Below are 23,627 nucleotides of genomic sequence, written 5' to 3'. Positions count from 1 at the left end.
GCTGTACTGCATAGGCGCCAATTTAAAAAAAAAACAGAGCACCAGGGGGCTGTAAGTGGAGACACAGGAGCTGTGGGCAGTAAGCATCCCAAGGGATTGGATCCAGGCAAACCTAAGACACCTACTCAGCATCAGGTTGTGCAGTTTAAGCATATATATTTATTGTGAGACTTTGAACACAACAGTGATTGCACTTTGTACAAGTACCCCTGCTTTGTAGCTTAGGACTATGTCTCCTCGTAAGAGGGTCTCAGAGGGAGGTAACAAAGGCACTGGTAAATCACTGCCTAGGTCTAGGGGTTTTAAAAATGCCTGTAGGTTACCATCCCCCCCTGCAGGACTGGAGCCAGCCTCACAGGATGAGTCAGTGCCCCTGTCAGGTTTTGCAGCCTCTCCTAATATTTCAGCCCCGGTATATGTCACTGAGGACTCCCTTAGGGCTACATTGGAGGGTTTTGAAGGGAGAATCATAAATGTTATTTCAGCTTCCCTAAAAGATAGCAGGAAAAGGGGTAGATCCCCTCCCTCTGCTGAGATTCCTCTTTCAGATGACACCTCTGACAATGAGGAGAGATCCCTATCTTGGGACAGGGATCATGAGCAGTCGGATGAATCAGAGAAAGAGGAGAGAGTCTCCTCCTCCCAGGCGCTCAGAAAACAGGTGCAATATTATACTGAATAAGTGCGTACCACATTCAGAATGCCTGCTGTTGAGGTCGCTATGTCCTCTGTTTCTTCCATGGGAGTCAGGAAAATCCCACAGACTGCCTTTTCCTTTCCAATTCATCCCTTAATGGATAAATTGTTGTATGAGGATTGGGAACATCCCGATAAACTGTTTGCTCCTCCTAAAAGGTTTTCTATGCTTTATCCTTTGGAGGAAAGTTTCGCCAAGAAATGGGGGGTCCCATCTGTCGATGCGGCTGTTTCTTGCGTGAATAGAAACCTGACCTGTCCTTTGGATAATGCTCAGGTATTTAAGGATCCAACTGATAAGAAGCTGGAAACCTTATTGAAAGCCTCCTTTTCCATGACTGGCGCAGTAGTGCAACCTACAGTCGCAGCCGTGGGGTTGTGTCAGTTCCTCAAGGAACAAGTTAAGCAGATGCTTGGCCTCCTTCCCAGTGAGGAAGTGGAGAACTATGCAGAAATACCTCAAATTCTGTGTTTTATGATTGATGCGATTTTGGATTCTGTCCAACAAGCATCTCGTTTGTCTCTCCTTTTGGTACACATGCGAAGGGCCCTATGGCTAAAAAATTGGAGCTATCATGCAAGAAGCATTTGATTGGGTTCCCGTTTAAGGGGGAACGTTTATTTGGAGAAGAATTAGACAAGTTTGTCCAAAGAATTTCAGGGGGTAAATCTACTCTCCTTCCAATCAAAAGGAGCAAACGTCCATCATTTAGGCGTTCTCTCTCTCCCAGAGCATCAAGCTCTAAGCAGTGGCGACGGCCTTCCCAACCTCCCTCTACAGGAAAGGCTCAAGGCTGGCCCAGGGGCAGAAAAAGACTTGGGGGCCAAAGTCTGCCAAGCGGAGCCCAAAAGCTTCCTTGTGAAGGGGCGCCCCAGCTCGGCCGAGTGGGGGGGAAGGCTCCTGCAGTTTGCAGAAGCCTGGCGGGAAGAGATCCGGGACAAGTGGGTAGTCTCCTCGGTATCTCTGGGCTACAAGCTAGAGTTTCAGGAGATTCCACCTTCTCGGTCAAGGATCCCCAGGGATCCAGTAAAGCAAAGACCGCTATTCCTGGCCTTAGATCACTTACTATCCCAGGGGGTGATAGTGGAAGTGGACCCAAAAGAACAGGGTTCAGGCTTTTACTCGAATCTCTTCACCGTTCCAAAGCCAAATGGAGGTGTCAGGCCTATCCTGGATCTGAAGGATCTGAATCGGTTTTTACGCATCCAGTCCTTCCGAATGCAGTCAATACGCGCTGTGGTCTCCTCCCTGCAAGGGGGAGAGTTTATGGCATCAATAGATATCAAGGATGCCTATCTTCATGTGCCAATATTTTCCGCACACCAAAAGTATCTAAGGTTCGCGGTAGAGCGGCCCATTTTCAATTTGTGGCTTTGCCGTTCGGGCTCGCTACGGCTCCTCGAGTCTTCACAAAGATTCTAGACCCTCTCTTGGCAAACCTAAGAGCTCGGGGTATAGCCGTCATGGCGTATCTAGACGATTTGCTTCTCATAGAGAAAACAGTAGCGCTTCTGAACCACAGTGTTATCAGAACACTAGACCACCTGGAACGCCTAGGTTGGATTATAAACCTAGAAAAATCATCCCTACAGCCTGCTACCAGGTTGGAGTACCTGGGTATGGTCATCGACACCGCTCAAGGCGGGGTGTTTTCTACCAAGGCCAAAGGCCTTGGCCATTGGGGGTCTGGTGCGCCTAATTCTGGGCAGAAGATCTTCCCCATTCAGTTATGCATGAGACTGTTAGGGAAAATGGTCGCCTCCTTCGAGGCCGTTCCATTCGCCCAGTTCCACTCAAGGCCTCTGCAAAGATGCATCCTTGCGGCGTGGAACAGGAAGCCCCAGGCCTTGGATCTTCCTATGTGTCTGTCCCCAGGGACACGCAAGAGTCTTGTTTGGTGGTTACAAACCGAGAATTTGCTAAAAAGGCAAAACTTTTCTTCCTCTTCCATGGAAGATTATTACGACAGATGCCAGCCTGATGGGCTGGGGAGCAGTGTTGGAGGAGACGTGCTCGCAGGGGAAATGGTCTGCGATCGAGAAGCTATTGCCCATAAATGTCTTGGAGATCCAAGCAGTTTATATGGCTCTCATAAAGTGGTCTTACAGACTACGGGGTCTCCCTGTTCGGGTTCAGTCCGACAATGCCACAGCAGTGGCCTATATCAATCACCAGGGTGGTACCAGGAGTCTGGTTGCACAAAAAGAGATGAATCGCATACTTGCCTGGGCAAAAAGGCATGTTCCATCCCTTTCTGCAGTCCTCATTCCAGGAGTGGAAAATTGGCAGGCGGATTTTCTGAGCCGCCAGCAGTTGTGCCCAGGAGAATGGGCTCTGCACCCCGACGTGTTTTCAGAACATATGTCGCAGGTGGGGTAGTCCAGACGTAGATCTGTTTGCGTCCAGATTCAACAGAAAGCTGGACAAATTTGTGTCAAAGACAAGAGATGTTCTTGCTCAGGGGTCGGATGCTCTGACAGTTTCCTGGGATCAGTACAATCTAATTTATGCCTTCACCCCGTGCCCGCTTCTGTCACGGTTCCTGGGAAGAATCAAGAGGGAAACAAAGTCGGTGCTTTTGGTAGCCCCAGCATGGCCCAGGCGACCTTGGTACGCAGAGATCATTAAGTTGGCAGTAGGCAGGCCATGGATCCTTCCTCTCCGGCCAGATCCGCTCTCACACGGTCCAATTTACCATCCTGCTTTACACAGTCTGAATTTGACGGTTTGGCTGCTGAGACCCACATTCTGAGGGATCGTGGGCTTTCGGGCCAGTCCTTTCTACTCTGGTCAATGCCAGAAAGCCGGCCTCCAGGCTTATTTACTACAAAATCTGGAAGGCATATGTTTCCTGGTGTGAACTCAGGGAATGGCATCCTAGAAAGTATGTCATTAGCAGGATCTTGGCCTTTCTCCAGTCAGGCCTAGAAATGAATTTTTTTTTTCTTGGTAGCCATTTCCTCGGCTAGGAGAGTGTCAGAGCTAGCAGCTCTCTCCAGCAAGGAACCATATCTAATTATTCATAAAGACTGGGTGGTAATGCGTCCCAACAGGTCCTTTCTGCCTAAGGTGGTTTCGGGATTCCATTTGAATCAAGATGTAATCCTACCATCCTTTTTTCCAGACCCACAGTCTGCAGACGAAGAATCTTTGCACACTTTGGATGTGGTAAGGGCGATCAGTATCTATCTTCAGGCAACTGCTCAGATAATGAAAACTGATTGCTTATTTATTTTTCTGGAAGGCCCTAGGAGGCATCAAGATCCACTCTCTCAAGGTGGATTAGACAGATTATTTCTCAGGCCTATAGTGTTAAAGGGAAGATCCCTCCTTTTCAAGTGAAAGCGCACTAAACTAGGGCTGTAAGTGCTTCTTGGGCAGTGCATCACCAGGCCTCCCTGGCTCAGATCTGTAAGGCTGCAACTTGGTCATCAGTCCACGCATTTACCAGATTCTATCAGGTGGATGTCAGAGGGCAAGAGGATATCGCCTTTGGGCGCAGTGTACGGCAGGCTGCAGTTTAGGTCCTCCGGTCCATGGCGGTCTATAATTATGATCTGTGTCTCCCTCCCCTCAATCTGAGCATTGCTATGGGACATCCCACTATGTAATGAAGTTCCTGTGTCCCGTGATGTATGATCAAGAAAATAGGATTTTATATACAGCTTACCTGTAAAATCCTTTTCTTGAGAGTACATCACGGGACACAGGGCTCCCGCCCCTCTTGGGTTTTACATGGTTTCCTATTGCTTGCTACAAAACTGAGGTGCCTCCCATATGGGAAGGGTTATATAGGGGAGGAATTCTCCTTAATTGGGGGTTAACCAGTGTCCAATCACCAGAGGTGCCTATATAACCCACTATGTAATGAAGCTCCTGTGTTCCGTGATGTACTCTCAAGAAAAGGATTTTACAGGTAAGCTGTATATAAAAATCTTATTTTTGAGGCTTCTGTTGGTCAATAGAGGAGAGGCGGAGAAGGCAGTTGCATTTCTCAATTTTTTTAGTCTTCGCTACCCAGGGCTGTCAGCTTCCACATCCCATCAGCAGCATCTACATCACATGGTGGATGATTATCTAGGGGCGAAAACAGAGATGGAGAGCTTTCGATGATAAGCCAGTAAGCCAGTGGATGATCCACTGCCTTACTGGGTCACGAGAAAAGACCACTGGCCAAAACTTGCCCTGTATGCTATTGAGCTGCTGGTCTGCCCTGTATCGCTTTCCGAACATGCATTTAGTGCTGCTGGAGGTTTTGTTACTGATCATAGAACGCGTCTGTCCACAGACTCCGTGGACCGTCTGACTTTTATCAAAATGAATCAGTCCTGGATTACCAGCAGCTATGAAGCCCCTGATGCCGATGTTGCTGATTAAGTGTTTTTGGGGTGTGGAATCTCTGCAGGACTTCTAGGCTGCCTAGTATTGTGGGTGTTGATTTCATCTGGAAGGATGTTTTTGGTGTAGGTTTCATGGGCACAATTAACACCCAGAAAACTATTTTTCTGCACCTGTTTGACAGGGACTGTATTTTTTTTCTGCTGCAGCAGATGGGACAGTGTCAGGGAAGACAGGCTTTCCATGTAAGATCCCGGCGTGCACGCATGCGTACTAGCACTTTAAGACACACACCTGTCACTAATACTGAAGTCAGGTGGGCTATTTAAACAGGGCTCCTACAGAGGTTCATCGCTGTTTGGTCTGCAGCTTCTGTGTTGTATCCTGTTTCCTGTGTGACCTCTGAATCTGATCCAGCTTGTCATTACCAGCGATTGCCTACTGCCTGTTCTGATCCCGGCTTCCCTTTACTCTAAAGCCTGCTGATTCTGTCTGCTGATCTTCCGGTACTACTCGGCTTGTGACCTGACCTCTCTTCAGCCTACCGTCTATGCCTGATCTGCCTGATTATTACCGACCCGGCCTGTCTGACCTTGCATCTCGCTCATCCAGCCTGCTACAGCTCCCAGCCCGGCAAGCCTGCATCTGGTACTGCTCTGTGGTTCATCCCAGCCTACCACCAGTCAAGCATTGTGTCAGCTCATCCACTACCTGCCTGCTGATCACTGCTACTACAGGGACTATTGAACTGTTTACAGGCACTCATACCCCTCCATGCTCCTGTGGCTGCTGTATCACTACCAGTGGTCCACGAGCCGGAGTTGTACGAGAGGCCTTCCCCTGCATGTCAGGCTCACATCCCAGGTATGTAACAGACAGAGAAATTTGTCGGCTATAGTTTACAGCTGGTGGTAGAAGGAGGGACAGATTTGTGCTCCTTTTGTGTGGCTTTTGCCAATGGGCTGAGTGGGCTGAGTGGGGGGAGGCTAAATGCCTCGTCAAGCAATGTAGTAATGGTTGGTGTTTTTTCCATGCTTGATGTGCCTGAGACAAAGTTTGAAAACAGCAACAGTGCGATCGGCTGCACATATATTAAAAAAAGGCCCAGACAGCTGACCTGTGGTAAGTGGGCCAGGAGATAACAGCTCCACAATGTGATGGAATTGGGTGGCTGCTCTTTACTGTTCCATGATGGCTGGCTCGTTGGTGCCTCACCCTCACTTGCCTCCTCTGTTTTATCTGGCACCCAAGTCAAGTCAGTGACCTCATTATCATCTCCTTCACCTCATTACAACTGGAAACAACTTGGCAATACGCTGCGGCTGGGGGAACCTGAATGTCAATTTGTGTACCAGTGTTCTGCCCTTATTGTAGGCTCATGTTCCTGCCTTCCTCAACCACAGAACCAACATACGAATCGAGTACTGGCTGTGCATCATCAATGAGCAAGTGGCTGGTGCTGTGTTCAAATAACTCTGCCTTCTCCTCCATGCCTGATGCTGGAGCTATGGCAGGAATAGTTGTGGACAAGCAGGCAGGTTTTGCCACTCTGGCAGTTGCAGGGGACTGCGCACCAGTCTCTGCTTGGGTGATGGAGGATGAGGATGGGTTAGTAAGCCAATCCACCACCTCCTCTGTATGCTGTGGCTGGATAGTATGGGCAACATTACTAAACAGAGGAAATTATGCCCGGCCTGAGGACTGACCACATCCACCTTTGCCTGGGGACACAAAAGCTGCTGGCCCCCTTACAGTGTCATGAGAATGTCTGCCTCTCCTTGCTGTCCTCCGAGACATAATAGGGGGAGTGGGGGGTGCGTATTACAAAATGTTGTAGAGATGTGTAAATGTGTACGTCTATGCACTTTACCCAATGGAAAGTGGTGTTTAGTGCACTTTAATTTGATTATTCAAGACACAGACACACTATAATATATTGCAATATACTGTGTCAAACGTGCAGTAACGCAATTAAATATATGGCATTAAAATTGCAGTAATGCACAGAACTATGCCTCGCTAAACTTGCAGTAACGCATAGAACTATATGGCATTAAACTTGCAGTAATGCAATGAAATATACAGCGTTAAACTTGCAGTAACGCACAGAACTATGTGGCATTAAACTTGCAGTAACGCAATGAAGTACACGGCATTAAACTCGAAGTAACACAATTAAATATATGGCGTTAAACTTACAGTTAAACACTAAAATTTACAGCGTTAAACTTGCAGTACTGTAATGAAATGTAGTGTTAAACTTGCAGTAATGCACAGAACTATATAGTGTTAAACTTGCAGTAATGCAATGAAATATGTGGCCTTAAACTTGCAATAATGCAGTTAAATATATGGCGTTAAACTTGCCGTAAGGCATTGAAATATACAACGTTAAATTTGCAGTAACACACAGAACTTTACGGCGTTAAACTTGCAGTAATGCACAGAACTATATGGCATTAAACTTGCAGTAACGCAATGCAATATACAGTGTTAAACTTGCAGTAACGCACATAATTATATGAGGTTACAATTGCAGTAACGAAATGAAATATACGGCATTAAACTTGCAGTAACGCACAGAACTATATGGCGCTAAACTTGCAGTAACGCTATGAAATATACAGCGTTAAACTTGCAGTAACACAATAAAATATACAGTGCTAAACTTGCAGTAGCGCAATGAAATATACGGCGTTAAACTTGTAGTAATGCACAGAACTATACGGCGTTAAATTTGAAGTAATGCAATTAAATATACAGCCTTTAATTTGTAGTAATGCACAGAACTATACAGCGTTAAAGTTGCAACTATATGGCGTTAAACTTAAGCCGCGTACACACGGGCGGACTGTCTGGCCAACTAAGTCCGTCAGACAATCCGACAGACAGTCCGTCCTACTTTCGAATGAACGGACTTGACCACACACGATGAACAAACAGTCCGCTGAAAGCTTGCGCGATGACGTGTACAGCACGTACGACGGGACTAGAAATACGACGTCCAATACACTGCAATGCAACCTTTAGCCATGTAAATCCTTTCTGAGCATGCACCATACTTAGTCCGTCCAACTTGCCTACTCACGAGCGGACTGTCCGCTGAAACCAAAGTTGGACGGACTGTATTACGGAAATTCCGAAAGACTTACTCCGCCAGACTGTCCGCTGAAAAAGTCCGCTGAAGCCCACACACGAGCGGACTGTCCGCTGAAATGTGTTTCAGCGGACTAAGTTGGACAGACAGTCCGCCCGTGTGTACGCGGCTTTAGAGTAACGCAATGAAATATATAGCATTAAACTTGTAGTAACACAATGAAATATACAGCGTTAAATTTGCAGTAACGTAATGAAATATACAGCGTTAAACTTGCAGTAACGCACAGAACTATATGGCGTTAAACTTGCAGAAACGCAATGAAATATACAGCGTTAAATTTGCAGCAATGCACAGAACTATACAGCGTTAATCTAGCAGTAATGCACAGAACTATATGGTGCTAAACTTGCAGTAACGCAATGAAATATTCAGCGTTACACTTACAGTAACGCACAGAACTGTACATGGTTAAACTTGCAGTAATGCACAGAACTATACCTTTTTAAACTAGCAGTAACATACAGAACTATATGGTGTTAAACTTGCAGTAACGCAATGAAATATACAGCTTTAAACTTGCAGTAACACATAGAACTATATGGCAATAAACTTGCAGTAACACAATAAAATATACTGTGTTAAACAGTCACTACACTCACACTGGCTGAACTATCCCTACATTCACACAAATGTAAAGATGAATGCCCACACTACACTCACACTGAACTATCCCTAGACTGATATTCTACACTGACAATAGAATCAGATGAGCACACCATTGCCGCGGACATCGGATTTACCGGCGGACTTGGTCCAGACAATCCGCCCGTGTGTGGGCTCCGGCAGACTTTTTTTCCCCAAAAGTCTGGCCGACTTGGAAAGAAGTCTTGACTCAAAAATCCACCTGTCTGTGTGCTAGTCCACCAGACTTTTGAAATGAACAGACTTGCCCACACGCGAAGTAAAGTCCGTTCATTTTGAACGTGGCTCCAGGTAGACGGAACTAGCGAAGGAAGTCAATATCTCCATCTCCATCGGTGAGATTGACACCGCACTAGCCCATCACCTGGTATGGATTTAAAGGGGAAGCCCTACGCCAAAAAAACGGCATGGGGGTCCCCCCAAAGTCCATAGCAGACCCTTATCCGAGCACGCAGCCCGGCAGGTCAGGAAAGAGGGTGGGGACAAGCGAGCGGCCACCCCCTCCTGAGCCGTACCAGACCACATGTCCTCAACATGAAGGGGTGCTTTGGGGGAAGGGGTGCCCTGCGGCCCCCCATCCCAAAGCACCTTGTCCCCATGTTGATAAGGAAAAGGGCCTCTTCCCAACAACCCTGGCCGTTTGGTTGTCGGGGTCTGCGGGCAGGGGGCTTATCAGAATCTGGGAGCCCCCTTTAATAAGGGGGCCCCCAGATTCCAGCCCCCCACCCTATGTGAATGAGTATGGGGTACGATGTACCCCTACCCATTCACCTGGGGGAAAAAGTGTACATAAAAAAATCCACAACACAGGTTTTTAAAATGCTTTATTAGAGAGCTCTGGTGGTCTTCTTCCATCTTGATGGGGTCTTCTCGCCAGACTCCTCCGTTATCTTCTGCTCTTTTACTAGAGGAGGAGCCTGGCTTTCTACTTTATCGCCGCCGCCGCCTTCCGGGGGTCTTCTTCTGACTTCGGGGGTCTTGTCCCGCTCTTCGGTTCTTCTTGCTCTTCTTGCCAGGCCTCCACTTTCTTCTTCCAGCTCTTTTACTAGCGTTTACTAGCGTTGGCCCCGTCTTCTATCATTGTTGCTGCCATCTTCTGCAGAGGAAAAAACGGCCCTATAAAATGGTTGTTCATAGAACGTCCGAACAGCCAAAGTTTGCCCATCCCTATTGTATGTGTATATATATATATATATATATATATATATATATATATATATATATATATATATATATATTCACTTACTTAGTTGAACCCAGCAAGTAGTAGCTGGGTGAGGTAGCGCTTCACTCTTTTTTTGTCATTTTGTTTATATGTGGGAACACAGTTTGTGTTGAGGCATGCAAGATTACACATAGTAGTGCAGAAGTCACTTTTATTTTATGTATTATTATTGTATTTTCCCATTGCAGACTGTAAAAGAAAGACTTCTAGCTGGTCTTACAGTAATTAGGGATGAACCAAACGTACCTGGGTTTTATTCACAGAACATTACTAAAGTTCTGGTGCTAATTCCAAACCTCATTGAATTCACTTAGAGCCAAATGTTAAATAAAATATGGTCATGGCAATTTTCTAAGCTAATAGGCAAGGAATTTCTCTGGGGAATATGAACCAAAACATACATAAATAAAGGTTGTTCGGTAGGAAGCAACAAAATTAATAATGTTTTATAGTCAACATTAAAATTGCAAGATTCCTTTAAATAACATGCATGGGATGCCCTTAAAGTACATCTAAAGGCAAAATTTTGTTTTTAGTTTTGGATGGAGTAAGGGAGTGAGGGATTAGAACATTTGTCAGGCTTTTACTGCTGTCTGTGTCCCCGTTAAGGAGATTCACCCTCTCTATTTGTCCTGTTTACCACATTCACTGAAAGTGAAAGTAAAAGAAAATCCCAAATGTTGGGTTGTCCCCAGAAAAGTAATAGAGGGGAAATCTTCTAATGTGGACACTTGTTTTGGTGAACTGGGGGTCCCTAAGGATTTCACTTAATTTGCAGGGATTTCCTCTCACTTCCTGTTTGGATATGGAACAGGAAGTGCAGGGAAATCTACACAATGGGACACAGAGGACAAAAACAAATATGGCAGGGGTTATAATCCTCCCTTACTCTATCCAAAATGAAAAAAATAATTTTGGCAATAGTTCTACTTTAACCTTCCTGTAAAGTGGCACACCTTTATGAGGCATACAACCTACTACAGCAAAATTGATATCTACAAAGTAAAATAAATATGCTGTTAACATTACTAGCAAATGACAGCTTTGGCTGCTCTACTTCTGTATGTAATGCAATGTGGCAGGCCATTACCTTCATTTATATAAGACCTTTATCCTAAATTAAGTTCTAATATAGATGTTAACGAGGGACTGCACAAAAAAATAAATATTTTATGGAGTTCCCCATAAAAGTACATACCATACCTTTATACTTGATGAGGGTCTTGTATGAAACCCTCTCACTAAACAATACCGGGCCAGATGCCCGCAATGTGGGGGGGGTTACCTTGACAGGGGGGTGGTATCTGGGTGTCATCTATAACAATATAGTACCCTCCTTGCCCATTAACAAAAATGTAAACTATAAATAATGACACCACACTTTTTAAATAAAAAACAAAAAACAAAAACAAAAGAAAAAACAAATATACAACAATGTACATCCACCGTCAGATTGTTTAGACAATCAGAATAAATGAAGCCTGATGTTCGCTCAACAAAAAAAAAAAATCCTGCCAACCTATGAACATGGCTCATCCCATCACTGGCCAGGGCCGACTGAGATCTCCTGAGCCCCATCATTAAAACTTAACAAAGGGACAAGGTCTCCCTGATGATATCATTGATATGGTCACATATGGTCAATGTCATTGTTTAAATATGACAATGTGTTCGGACTAAAGCTTGAACACATCCCTAGTTGTACTCTTAATAACATTATATCTAACCTTTATTTGTTGTATGCTAAACTAAAATATGTTTGCTAATGAAAATATTTTAAAAACTCTCTACAACTTTTTACTTCAATCAATTTCACAGTGAAAGAGCAATATCTACGCATCCCATAACTGCCAGTCAGTTTTGCCCTTTTATTCCCCTAGTGTAGTGTGGATGAATGAAATGACATCTTATCAACTTTATTTTCTATAATGTCTTATAACACCTAAAACCTACAGCCTATGTAATAAGGTATTATAAAGGTCTTTGTAAAGGTCATTCAAGAATGTTCTTTTTGATGTTCAAAGGAGAGTTGAGTCTAATTAAAAAAAGTAATATTTGGTCTATGCTTTTAAAAAGCTATGCAAATATGTTTTCTTGGAGCATCCATATTTTTAGGATGATATAAGTATCTATGGATGTTGCAATAGATTTATAATAATTTTACTAAAAAAAAACAGTTTTTTTGTAATGCAAATTTAAATGTTTGTGATCATTTATATGGGAAATACATCTTTCCTGTCAATTCCCACTCAGCCTCTTCAATCTGTAAAGCATTTTCTGCCAAATTTTCAAAGTTGCTTTAAAATTCATTCAATCTTACAATTTTCTGGTTAGTTTGCTGACATTGTGGGTCCTTTCACTTCTGGTGATGGTGGTCAGAGGTTTTTATTCCTGAACTGAGCGATGCTAATCTAATGACAAGTAAGTGCAAGCTCAGTCAAGAGGTACTGTGAGATCAGTGCATTTGTTGATGTTATACTGGTTACTTTGTAATTCCTTGTCCATTTAATTCTAAAACGTGGTGGGACAAGAACCAGCAGAAGAAGAGATCAGAGGAGGGAGGAGAACCAGAGGGTGAAGACTGGAGGGAGAAGACATCGCACTAGAGAAAAAAGACACATTCGAGCTACAACAGGGGACATTCTTCATTTTTAATAAAGGACTTTGTCAAAAACCTATGTACTGTTTTTATTTATTTTTGACACTTTATTTTTACCCCATTCTCATTCACATGGGGGGGGGGGATGATCTGGGGGCCCCCTGTTAGCAGACCTCCACCACCACTACCCAGGTTTGTGAGGATGAGGCCCTTGTCCCCACCAACATGGGGACAAGGTTCTTTGGGGTGGAGGGGAGCCGAGCCCCCCTCCCCCCCAGAGCTCCCATCCCCCATGTTGAGGGCATGTGCACTGGTATGGTCCAGAAGACCTGCTGGGCTGCGCACTTGGAGAATGCCTACAGCATTTTTTTTTGGCGTGGGGTTCCCCTTCAAGATCCCCAGAGCACATGTCACATGCCACAAGTCAGATCAGTTAAGATGATGATCTGACTTGGATGCGACTTACATTTAAATCAATGTCCTGAAATCGCGCCCTAGTCAGACCAAAGTAGTGCAGGAAACTTTTTCAAAGTCGGACCAACACGTGTCAGACCAGTTAAGATGACTTTCATAGGGAAACCTAGATTTATACACATCATGCGACGCGCTCCCAAAGTTGCAGCGCATGTCAAATCAGTGTGAACCGTGCCTTATATGTAGCCTTTACTTCCACTTTAATTGTTTTTAAATCTGTTTGCTTCCCTCCCCCACCCTCCCCAAACAGCATTTTGTTTCGGCGAATTCAGAACATTATGGGCCGTTCGGGCCAAATTTGAGTGGCACGTCACGGCCAATAATTCACTGCTACAACGCAGTGCATTGCTGGCTGCTGATTGGCCAAGCATGCACTATGACCCACATGCTTTGGCCAATCACAGCGCAGAAAAAAACAGTGAGCCATGACTGGCCAAAACCAGGGTGGCTTTGGCCAATTATGTCTCAGGGGGTTTAGTACATGCCCCACACTATATAACGCCGTCTGTGTGGCGGCCTTGTGTAGTGTGTTGCGGTGGCGGAGAGAAATAGACAGAGAGACAGTGTCATTTGATTCAAGTTAGATAGAATAGGCAGGTGAGTCAGTTAGCTTCAGTTACAGTGTATAGAGGATATATATGCATCCCAGGTGTGTTGTATATATATTTATACACTGTATTCAGTTTAGCTAGATCCGTTCCTGTTATTCTATTCATAATATACTGACAGGCAGGGAGCTGTACTATTTTCACTTAGTGGACTGTGTCCTTTGCACCTAAAGCTTTACCTGAATACAATTGCTGGCATTCTCATACAAATACAGGCAGGGAGCTGCAGTAGTTTGTTTTAGTGTCCTTTGCACAGTGTGCACCTAAAGCGTTAACTGAATACAATTGCTGGTGTTCTCAATCAAGTACAGACAGGGAGCTGTAGAAGTTTGTTTTAGTGTCCTTTGCACAGCGTGCACCTAAAGCGTTACTTGAATACAATTGCTGGTTTTCTCAATCAAATACAGGCAGGGAACTGCAGTAGTTTGTTTTAGTGTCCTTTGCACAGTGTGCATCTAAAGCTTTACCTGAATACAATTTCTGGCATTCTCATACAAATACAAGTAGGGAGCTGCAGTATTTTGTTTTAGTGTCCTTTGCACAGTGCGCACCTAAAGCTTTACCTGAATACAATTGCCGATGTTCTCATACAAATACAGGCAGGAGCTGCAGTATTTTGTCTTAGTGTCCTTTGCACAGTGTGCACCTAAAGCTTTACCTGAATAAATTGCTGGTGTGCTCATACAAATACAGGCAGGGAGCTGTAGTATTTTGTTGTAGTGTCCTTTGCACAGTGGTCGTCTAAAGCTTTACCTGAATACAATTGCCAGCGTTCTCATACATATACATACAGCGTGCACCTAAAGCTTTACCTGAATACAATTGCTGGTGTTCTCATACAAATACTACAGGCAGGCAGTTGATTCTGCTAACTTCAGTATAATTAATATATATATATACGTCCCAGCTTTGTGCAGCTACATCTCCCTGCAGGCCATTAGTATGTCTGGAAGACCAACAAGGAGAGGCAGACAGTCACAAGCCAATAAAAGAAGGCAAGCAGGCTCTATGTCTAGAGGCAACAGTGCTGGTCGTGGACACGGTGCATCCTCATCAGCATGTGGCCGTGGGACACGCTCGTCCTTTTTTTAGCAGCTGGCCGTGTTGAGCCACAACATGCCAAAGACTTGGTAGAGTGGATGACCAAGCCATCCTCATCCTCCTCATCCTCTCTCACCCAGGCTCAGGGTACTTTGTCTGGCAAAGCAGTTGTCAAAGCGGCCTCTTCCCTCGGCTCAATGGCATCAGTCATTCCTTCCCTAGCCCCACCATGTCCTTCTGAGGAGTCCCCCAAACTGTTTGTCCACAGTGTTGGGTGCATGCTCCAGGAGGATGCCCAGTGTTTTGAAGGCTCTGATGATGGTACCCAGCTAGAGGAAGTCAGTAACGTGAGCCCAGAGAGAGGGGGTGCCCATGAACGACAGCAAAGTGTCAGTCATGTTCCCCCAGCTGCAGCATACTGCCAGGTTTGCTTTGGGGATGAGGAGTAAGGGGATGATGAGGTCACTGACTCCACATGGGTGCCTGATAGGAGAGAGGAGGAGGAGGAGGAGGCACAGCCTTTTTTGAGACAAGTGCATCAGATCGCACCCATACTATTAGCAACATATGTCTCAAGTGTATCTCGCATGGCCAAAACATCAGCTGCTTGGGCACCACATGCTTGACCAGACATATGTTGACCTGCCATGCAGTTCGTTGGCAAGCGTACCTAAAAGACCCATACCAAAGAACAAAGCGGACCTCTCCTTGCTCCTCATCAGCTGGGATCTCCATCCCCATTATACCTTCAGTACTCTCTGAAATCTCCACTGAGAAGAATGAAGGTGTAGAATTAGGTGTGTCACAGCCAAGTACTTGCGGGCAATCTGCTATCGGTACACTGACGCCAGATTGTACCAAATTTCCCTGCCCCAGCTGCTACACTGCCGAAAGAAGTTTACTCACAGCCATCCACATGCCCAGCGGTTGAATGCTAGCACTTCAACTGTTGCCTTTTCAGTTGGTAGACTACCCCCTTCCATGAGTTTGTGGAATGTGCGTTTCCTCGGTGGCAGGTTCCCAAATGACACTTTTTCATACGGAAGGAGATTCTGGCTCTCTACTGGCATGTGGAAGGCAATGACTTGGCCTCGCTGGACAGGGCGGTCAGTGGTAAGATGCATATTACCGCTGACTCATGGTCCAGCAGGCATGGACAGGGACGTTACCTATCTTTCACGGCGCATTGGGTGACTCTGCTGGCAGCTGGGAAGGATGCAGGACAAGGTGCAGTAGTGTTGGAGGTTGTTCCGCCACCATGCCTCCAAAATGCTACTGCTGGTGATTCTGACACACCTCTCTCCTCCACCCCTCCTCTTCTTCTTCCTCCATGGCCTCTTCCTGTGCTTTGTCCTCAGAACCAGAGGTGCTACACAAGTACGCAGGCAAAAAGATTCCATGCGGTTCTTGCGCTGGTGTGCTTGGGGGACAGGAGCCACACTGGGGCAGAGATTCTGTCAGTTATGCAGGGGCAGGCTGAGAGGTGGTTGACACCACGCCAGCTTAAACCAGGAATGGGGGTTTGCGCCAATGGCACCAACTTCCTCTCTGCCCTCCAACAGGGACAACTGACCCATGTGCCCTGTTTGGCTCACATCCTTAACTTGGTGGTGCAGCAGTTCTTGGGCAGGTACCTGGGCTTACAGGATGTCCTGAGGCAGGCCAGGAAAGTATGTGTGCATTTCCACCAGTCATATAATGCCCCAGTGCTCGACTGGCTGACCTCCAAAAGGAATTTAACCTACCCAAGCACCGCCATTTAAGGAGGCCACGAGGATGGTGAGCAGTGACAGTGCATGCATCAGTGACACTGTCCCTCTTGTCCACCTGTTGGAGCACACACTGCGTGGAATAATGGACAGGACACTTGGACACTTGAGGCAGAACAGAGGCAGGAAGAGGAGGACTTCCTTACCTCTCAAGGCCCCCTTTATCCAGACAGTGTTCCTGCTGGCCTGCCGATCACACAGGAAGAGGAGGAGGAGGAGGAGGATTGCATCAGCATGGAGGTGGAGCCTAGCACTCAGCATTAGCAGCAGTCTTTAAGGGATCATTTACAGTCCTAAGAAACCCATGGACTTGTACGTGGCTGGGAGGAGGTGGCTGCAGATCATGTCGTCCTTAGTGACCCAGAGGACTCCAGACCGAATGCCTCAGCTAACCTACGCTGCATGGCCTCCGTGATCCTGCAAAGACTGCGGAAGGATCATGGAGAGGGATCATTACTGCCTGGCAACACTCCTTCATCCATGTTACAAGGGTAAGGTTGTGGACCTTATCTTGCCATCGCAGAGGGAGCAGAGGATGAAACATCTTTGGGAGGCCTTTCAGAAAGGTCTGTGCAACACGTTCCCAGTGCCCGGGAGGTTACAAATTCCTGGTCCTGGACAATGTGTTGCTGAGGCTTCGGTCAGTCACAGAAGGAGCGGTGGAGAAGGTGGGGGTCTGTCTGATGCGTTCAGACAATTTTTTAGTCTGCAGCCCCAAGGTATGATCGGTTCCAGCAACCATTGCCAGTGTCTGATTTACATGGTGCAGGAATACCTAGGGGCAAGATCAGATTTGGACACCTTTCCCATCGAAAATCCTCTGGGTTACTGGGTCTTGAGGGTGGATCACTGGCCAGAGCTTGCACAGTATACAAATTAGCTACTGGCCTGTCCTGCATCCAGCGTTTTTTCGAAATGCACATTCAGTGCGTCTGGAGGCTTTGTAACCGATCACAGGGTCACCTGTCCACCGACTCAGTTGATCGACCGAATCAGTCTTGGATCACCACCAGCTGCTAATGTAACCCAATAATTTTTTTTGAAATGTCAGATCCCTTCAAGACTGCCTATGCTGATGCTGAGTGACTATCCTGTTATGCTGAGTGACCATCCTCTTCCTCCTCAATGATCATGCTGATAGCTTGTAAGAACATTTTTGGTTCTGGGAGCCGCCAACAGTGGCTAAGGCCCAATTTTTCAGCCCCTATTTAACAGGTGCATGTAATTACAATTTTTGATGCAATAATTTGCAGGATGGTTAATTGCTGTGCTCAACTACAATATCTGTGAGGGGTTGCAGTGTTGTGGCACCAGCACCAGTGCCTAAGGCCCAATTTTTCAGCCCCCGTTTGACAGGGGCGTGTAATTACAATTTTTGATGCAATATTTTGCAGGAGGGTTCGTTGCTGCACTCAACAACAATATCTGTGATTGGTTGCAGTGTTGCGGCAACAGCACCAGTGCTTAAGGCCTAATTTTTTAGCCCCTGTTTAACAGTGGTGTGTAATTAAAATTTTTGATGCAATACTTTGCAGCAGGTCTCATTCCTGCACTCCAACTAGAGTATCTGTGAGGGGTTTGCAGTGCTGTGGCACCAGCACCAGTGCCCGAGGCCCAATTTTTCAGCCCCTGTTTAACAGGGGCGTGTAATCACAATTTTTGATGCAATATTTTGCAGCAGGGCTCATTCCTGCACTACAACTAGAGTTTCTGTGAGGTGTTGGAGTGTTGTGGCACCAGTGCCTAAGGCCCAATTTTTCTGCCCCTGTTAAACAGGGACGTATAATTACAATTCTTGATCTAATATTTCACAGCAGGGCCAATTCCTGCACCCACCAAGAGTAATGCCCTGAACACACGGTCAGACTTTCCGACGACAAAATCCGTCGGATTTTTTCAGACGGATTTTGGCCCAAACTTGTCCTGCATAAACACGGTCGCACAAAGTTGTCGGAAAGTCCGATCATTCCGAACGCGGTGACGTACAACGCGTAAGACGGGACTATAAACGGGCTAGTAGCCAATAGCTTTTGTCTCGTAATTTATTATGAGCATGCGTGGCACTTTGTCCATTGGAATTGTCTACACACAATCGGAATTTACACGCTCTCAAACTTTGTGCGTCGGAAAAAATGACGGAAAAAGTACGATGGAGCCCACACACGATCGGATTTTCCGACAACAAGATCCAATCGCACAATTTCTATCGTTACAGTCCGACTGTGAGGGCTTACAGTGTTGTGGCAGCACCACCACCACGACCTCCACCAAAGGCCCAATTTTCCTTCCCATGTTCAACAGGTGCATGTAATTACAATTCTTGATATAATATTTCACAGCAGGGCCCATTCCAGCACCCACCAAGAGTAACTGTGAGGACTTACAGTATTGTGGCACCAGCACCACTACCACCACCACCACCACCACCACCACCAAAGGCCCAATTTTTCTACCACTGTTCAACCATGGCATGTAATTACAATTCTTGATAAAATAGTTCATAGCAGGACATTCCAGCGCCCACCAAGAGTACCTGTGAGGGCTTACAGTGTTGTGGCAACACAAACATCTTAGGCCCAAATTTCTGCAGAGCATATAGGACAGGCCCCTACTTTCAAACATCCAACTTACAAATGTCTTCTACTTGCAAACGGAAGGAGACAACAGCAAGTGAGATGAAATCTACTCCTAGGAAGGGAAATTCTCTCTTGTAAGAGTTGATATGGGAAAAACGTGTTTCTTCTCCACTGAAGCTTTATGACCAATACTTGTTTCACTAAAAAGCCCAAATTTTCAAAAATCATTTGTCATTGGGACAGAAAGTGAAATCATCTGAAGAGGTGCACAGACAGCAAAAAAATGTTAAAGGGGTGATAACCCTTCCCTTTGTTTTCCAAAAATCTTAAAAATAGATTTTTTGACTGGAGTTACACTTTAAAAATGTACCATTTCAAAATTACAAACAGATTCTACTTAACAACAAACCTACAGTCCCTATCTTGTTTGCACCACCTGTATACTGCTGTTCAGAGTATATAGGGCCTGGGTGCCCCACACCTTTTCTTTTTTTAATTTGGTTTGAGATTAATTGTAGTGCATAGATCCAATGTATAAACAGGTATTATCAACAAAGGGCCCAATAGGAGTCCTGGTTGAATTTTGTGCATATACACAGGTACAGGCATACCCCACTTTTAAGTACACAAGATTTATTTACTAAAGCTGAAAAGTGCAAAATCAGGCTCACTTCTGCACAGAAACCAATGAGCTTCCATGTTTTATTACAAAAGCTTAATTGAACAAACTGGGGTTATAAGCTAATTGGATTCTATGCAGAAGTGAGCCTGACTTTGCACTTTTCAGCTTTAGTAAATAAACCCCATTGTGTACTTAAAAGTGGGGTATGCCTGTGTATATATAGGTAATAATAGAGATACCTTCACACGAATGTTGCAGCAAGGTCCAGTTGCAAGGCCCCCTGAGAATTATGTGGCATCTGTCTTTGTGTCAGAGACCTGAAGGCCACATCTGTGATCATGGGGAGATCTTCCAACTGTTGTCCATCCAGCCTGGAACAGAGCTTCTCATTGGCAGGAACTGATGTGTGAAACTAACTTTGGCACTAGAACTCTGCGCTTTTCTCCATGCCACATTGTTTCTAATCTGACATGCAACCAGACCTGTGAGCTAATGATCCCTACGCGACCACCAGAAGACTAACCTGGCTCTAGTCTATGTTGGTTATGGAGCCCTAAGCTAAAACTAGCTACAAAATCCCAGACCAGGTGGGATATGGTTAAATAGAATAAAAGGAACTGCATATAAGCTATACTGCAATAAAGAAGTTCACCTGCTATAATACTGGAAGGAGACCACTACACATACAGTAGCACAGACCTAGCTCTTTGGTCCTGTGCATGTGAAATAATAACTCAGACAGGGCAGAGATTCTCTGTCAAAAAATTTAGATATACACTCAGCAGCTGAAGTTAAACTATAAGATCATAGGAATACATGCATAATTGTACCTACTGGCTTGGGGTTTAGCAGCATGGACAAGACATGAGCCCAAGACTTTCTTTCTCTCTCTCCCTCCACTTCCTCCTTCTGGGGTTTTAAAGCCAACAACAGGCATTTACACCTTCAAACAGTAGAGGGCAGCAGATCTCCACACACACAAACATCTCACAAGGATGGTTAGCATAAGTAAACCCATGCTATCATTAATTTGGAAACCATTTGACTCTGAAAACCTTGTTTTAACTTAATATACTGTACACTAAATGCAAAAATATCTTTTTGCTGTCTGAGCTTTTATTGACATATACTGCACAATTGTTTTGTCTTTTTCCCGAAAACCAAAGATCTAAATGATTATGCATTTTAGCAAGTCTACCTAAGTTTTGTGAGCCCCGAAACATGATAACTGTTTTATGAGATTATATGAGAAACATTTCTCTTCTCTATAAGGGTAACAAAAGCTTTGTATTTAGGTATATTTTAAACATACTGGTTTTAGAATGGCCTTATGCAATACAATATTTTCAAATGAATTTCAAACTCCTTATGACAGTTATTTAGTACATGAAGCTACAGGTCAAATTAAGTCATTTGCATTATCTGTATTCGATTTTGGCCTTACTTTTTAGATGTGCAGATTTTTCTTTAGGAATGGGATTTTTTTGGTTTATTTATGCCTGGCACACTCATTGCTCTGGGTTCACATGCGTTGTTTTATGTATTGATGGGATGTTTGACCTGGAAGACAGGAAATCTGTTTGATTTTGGATTCAACTGGAAAAAATATATATTTTCCGGATTATGTTATAGAGCAGCATGTTACTGTACCATCATATTATTTTTAGCATTGCTGAGAGCCATCAATTTTTTCACAGGTCCTTGTAACTTCAAAGGTCCTTATTTGGGAATTTAGCATACACACATGTGGTTAATATACAATAAGAGAATATATCTTGCGGTATAATACCCAAACAGTATATGTTAGTAAGTTATAATAATGTTTGTGAAATAACAACAATACTGTGTGGAAAGAGGAAAGTTAAGTCTATTTTTTCTTGGGTTTACAAAAAGTCTATTTTCTTAAATTACTAGCCCATCAAACAATTGTTGAACAATATGAGGATATTTTGAAGCATTATTATTTAAGCCTGAGAAGTTCAAAAGTATAAATTCTACATGTAATAATGACCAAAGATATGTATTTTTATAAGCCAATGTAAGGTCTGCTAGCATGCAGTGATTGTCTTGGAATTTGTTGGTTAGAAATTTCATAAAATCCTTGTATATGCACAACAGCATATCATACATCTCAGAGAAGTAGATGAACAAGCATGTTGAATGACCAGCGATAATCATAAAGACTAAGTAAAAATGCACATAATTATTACATATAGAAATGATAAACAGAAGACCAGGAATCTCATTTAGTGCAATAGATGGTATGAAAAAAAGATGTCCCATTAACTCTATGGAGTCCAGTCTAGCCAAAATTTGTGAAATAAAGAGGGATGAGGATTTTCAGTTCAAAGCTATAACCCAATGTGCAGCTACACGATTAGTGGGCATCATGGTATGTAATGCCAGTAATTGGGGCAAACAGAAGACAGCCATAGATATGTGTACCATACATTTTTTTGTGACAGGTTGGAGATCTCCCTCCATATTAAAGACAACTTTTCACAGCTCCAAAATATATGGTTCACAGAGGACTATAATGGTCAACCCCTAAAGAATCTGTCAGGAAAATTGAGGATTGTGTAATGTAATTTTGTTGTGCTGTAATACCATCTGGCGAGAGGTTTGGTAGCTGTATTTTGAATTTAAAGCGGTAGTAAACCCAGTTTCAAAAAATACTTACATTCCCGGCATGCCGGAAATGCTAACTTTCACATTGGTTGTGCTCTCAACCAAACTTTCAAACCATCCAATGGCTGGTTTCATAACTGATCACATGTGCAGCATTATGGCAGTTGAAGAATCATTAGAGGCCAAGATGGCAGCTTCCTTGACTGAAAACAATAGACTTCCACTTTAAATGGGTCTAATGGATTTGCACATATTATCTAGCATGTCTTCCCATTGCTGAGGGGAAATAACTGACCTTAAAGCTGTGTTTGTTTAACCACTTGCCGACCAGCGCACGACGATGTACGTCGACAGAATGGCATGGGCAGGCAAATGGGCGTACATGTACGTCCCTTTAAATTTGCCGCCCTGCCATCTGGAGCGCGCCGCCGGCGGCGCGCTCCCGCGCTGGTCGGGACCCCCGTGAGTCCGGTCGCGGGACCCGCGGACTCGATCGCCGCGGGCATCCCCTCGATCGTCTCACGGAGCGGCCGAATGGAGGAAATGCTGTGTAAACAACATTTCTCCATTCTGCCTAGCAACTAGTGATGCTGATCTCTGCTCCATGTGATTGGAGCAGAGATCAGTGTTCACTAAATGAAAGCCCAACCCCCCCACAGTTAGTAACACACCCCTAGGAACACTTAACCCCTACACTGCCACCCACTGGTTAACACTTTCACTGCCAGTGTCATTTACACAGGAATCACTGCATTTATATAGCAGTGATTACTGTATAAATGACAATGGTCCCAAAAATGTGTCAAAAATGTCCGATGGGTCCCCCACAATGTCGCAGTCACAATAAAAATCGCTGATCGCCGCCATTACTAGTAAAAAAAAAAATAATAAAAAATTATTAATAAAAATGCTATAAAACTATCCCTATTTTGTAAACGCTATAACTTTTGCGCAAACCAATCAATAATCGCTTATTGTGATTTTTTTTACCAAAAATATGTAGAAGAATACGTATCGGCCTAAACTGAGGGAAAAAAATGTTTTTTTATATATTTTTGGGGGATATATATTATAACAAAAAGTAAAAAATAATGCGTTTTTTTCAAAATTGTCGCTCTATTTTTGGTTATAGCGCAAAAAATAAAAACCGCAGGGGTGATCAAATACCACCAAAAGAAAGCTCTATTTGTGGGAAAAAAAGGACGTCAATTTTGTTTGGGAGTCACGTCGCACGACTGCGCAATTGTC

The sequence above is a fragment of the Lithobates pipiens genome, unplaced genomic scaffold (assembly GCF_037356315.1).
Source record: "Lithobates pipiens isolate NorthernLeopardFrog02 unplaced genomic scaffold, aLitPip1_a1.2 Scaffold_16, whole genome shotgun sequence".
NCBI lineage: Eukaryota > Metazoa > Chordata > Amphibia > Anura > Ranidae > Lithobates > Lithobates pipiens.
The sequence above is the reverse complement of the archived record's forward strand: the minus strand, read 5'-3'. Positions refer to the sequence as shown.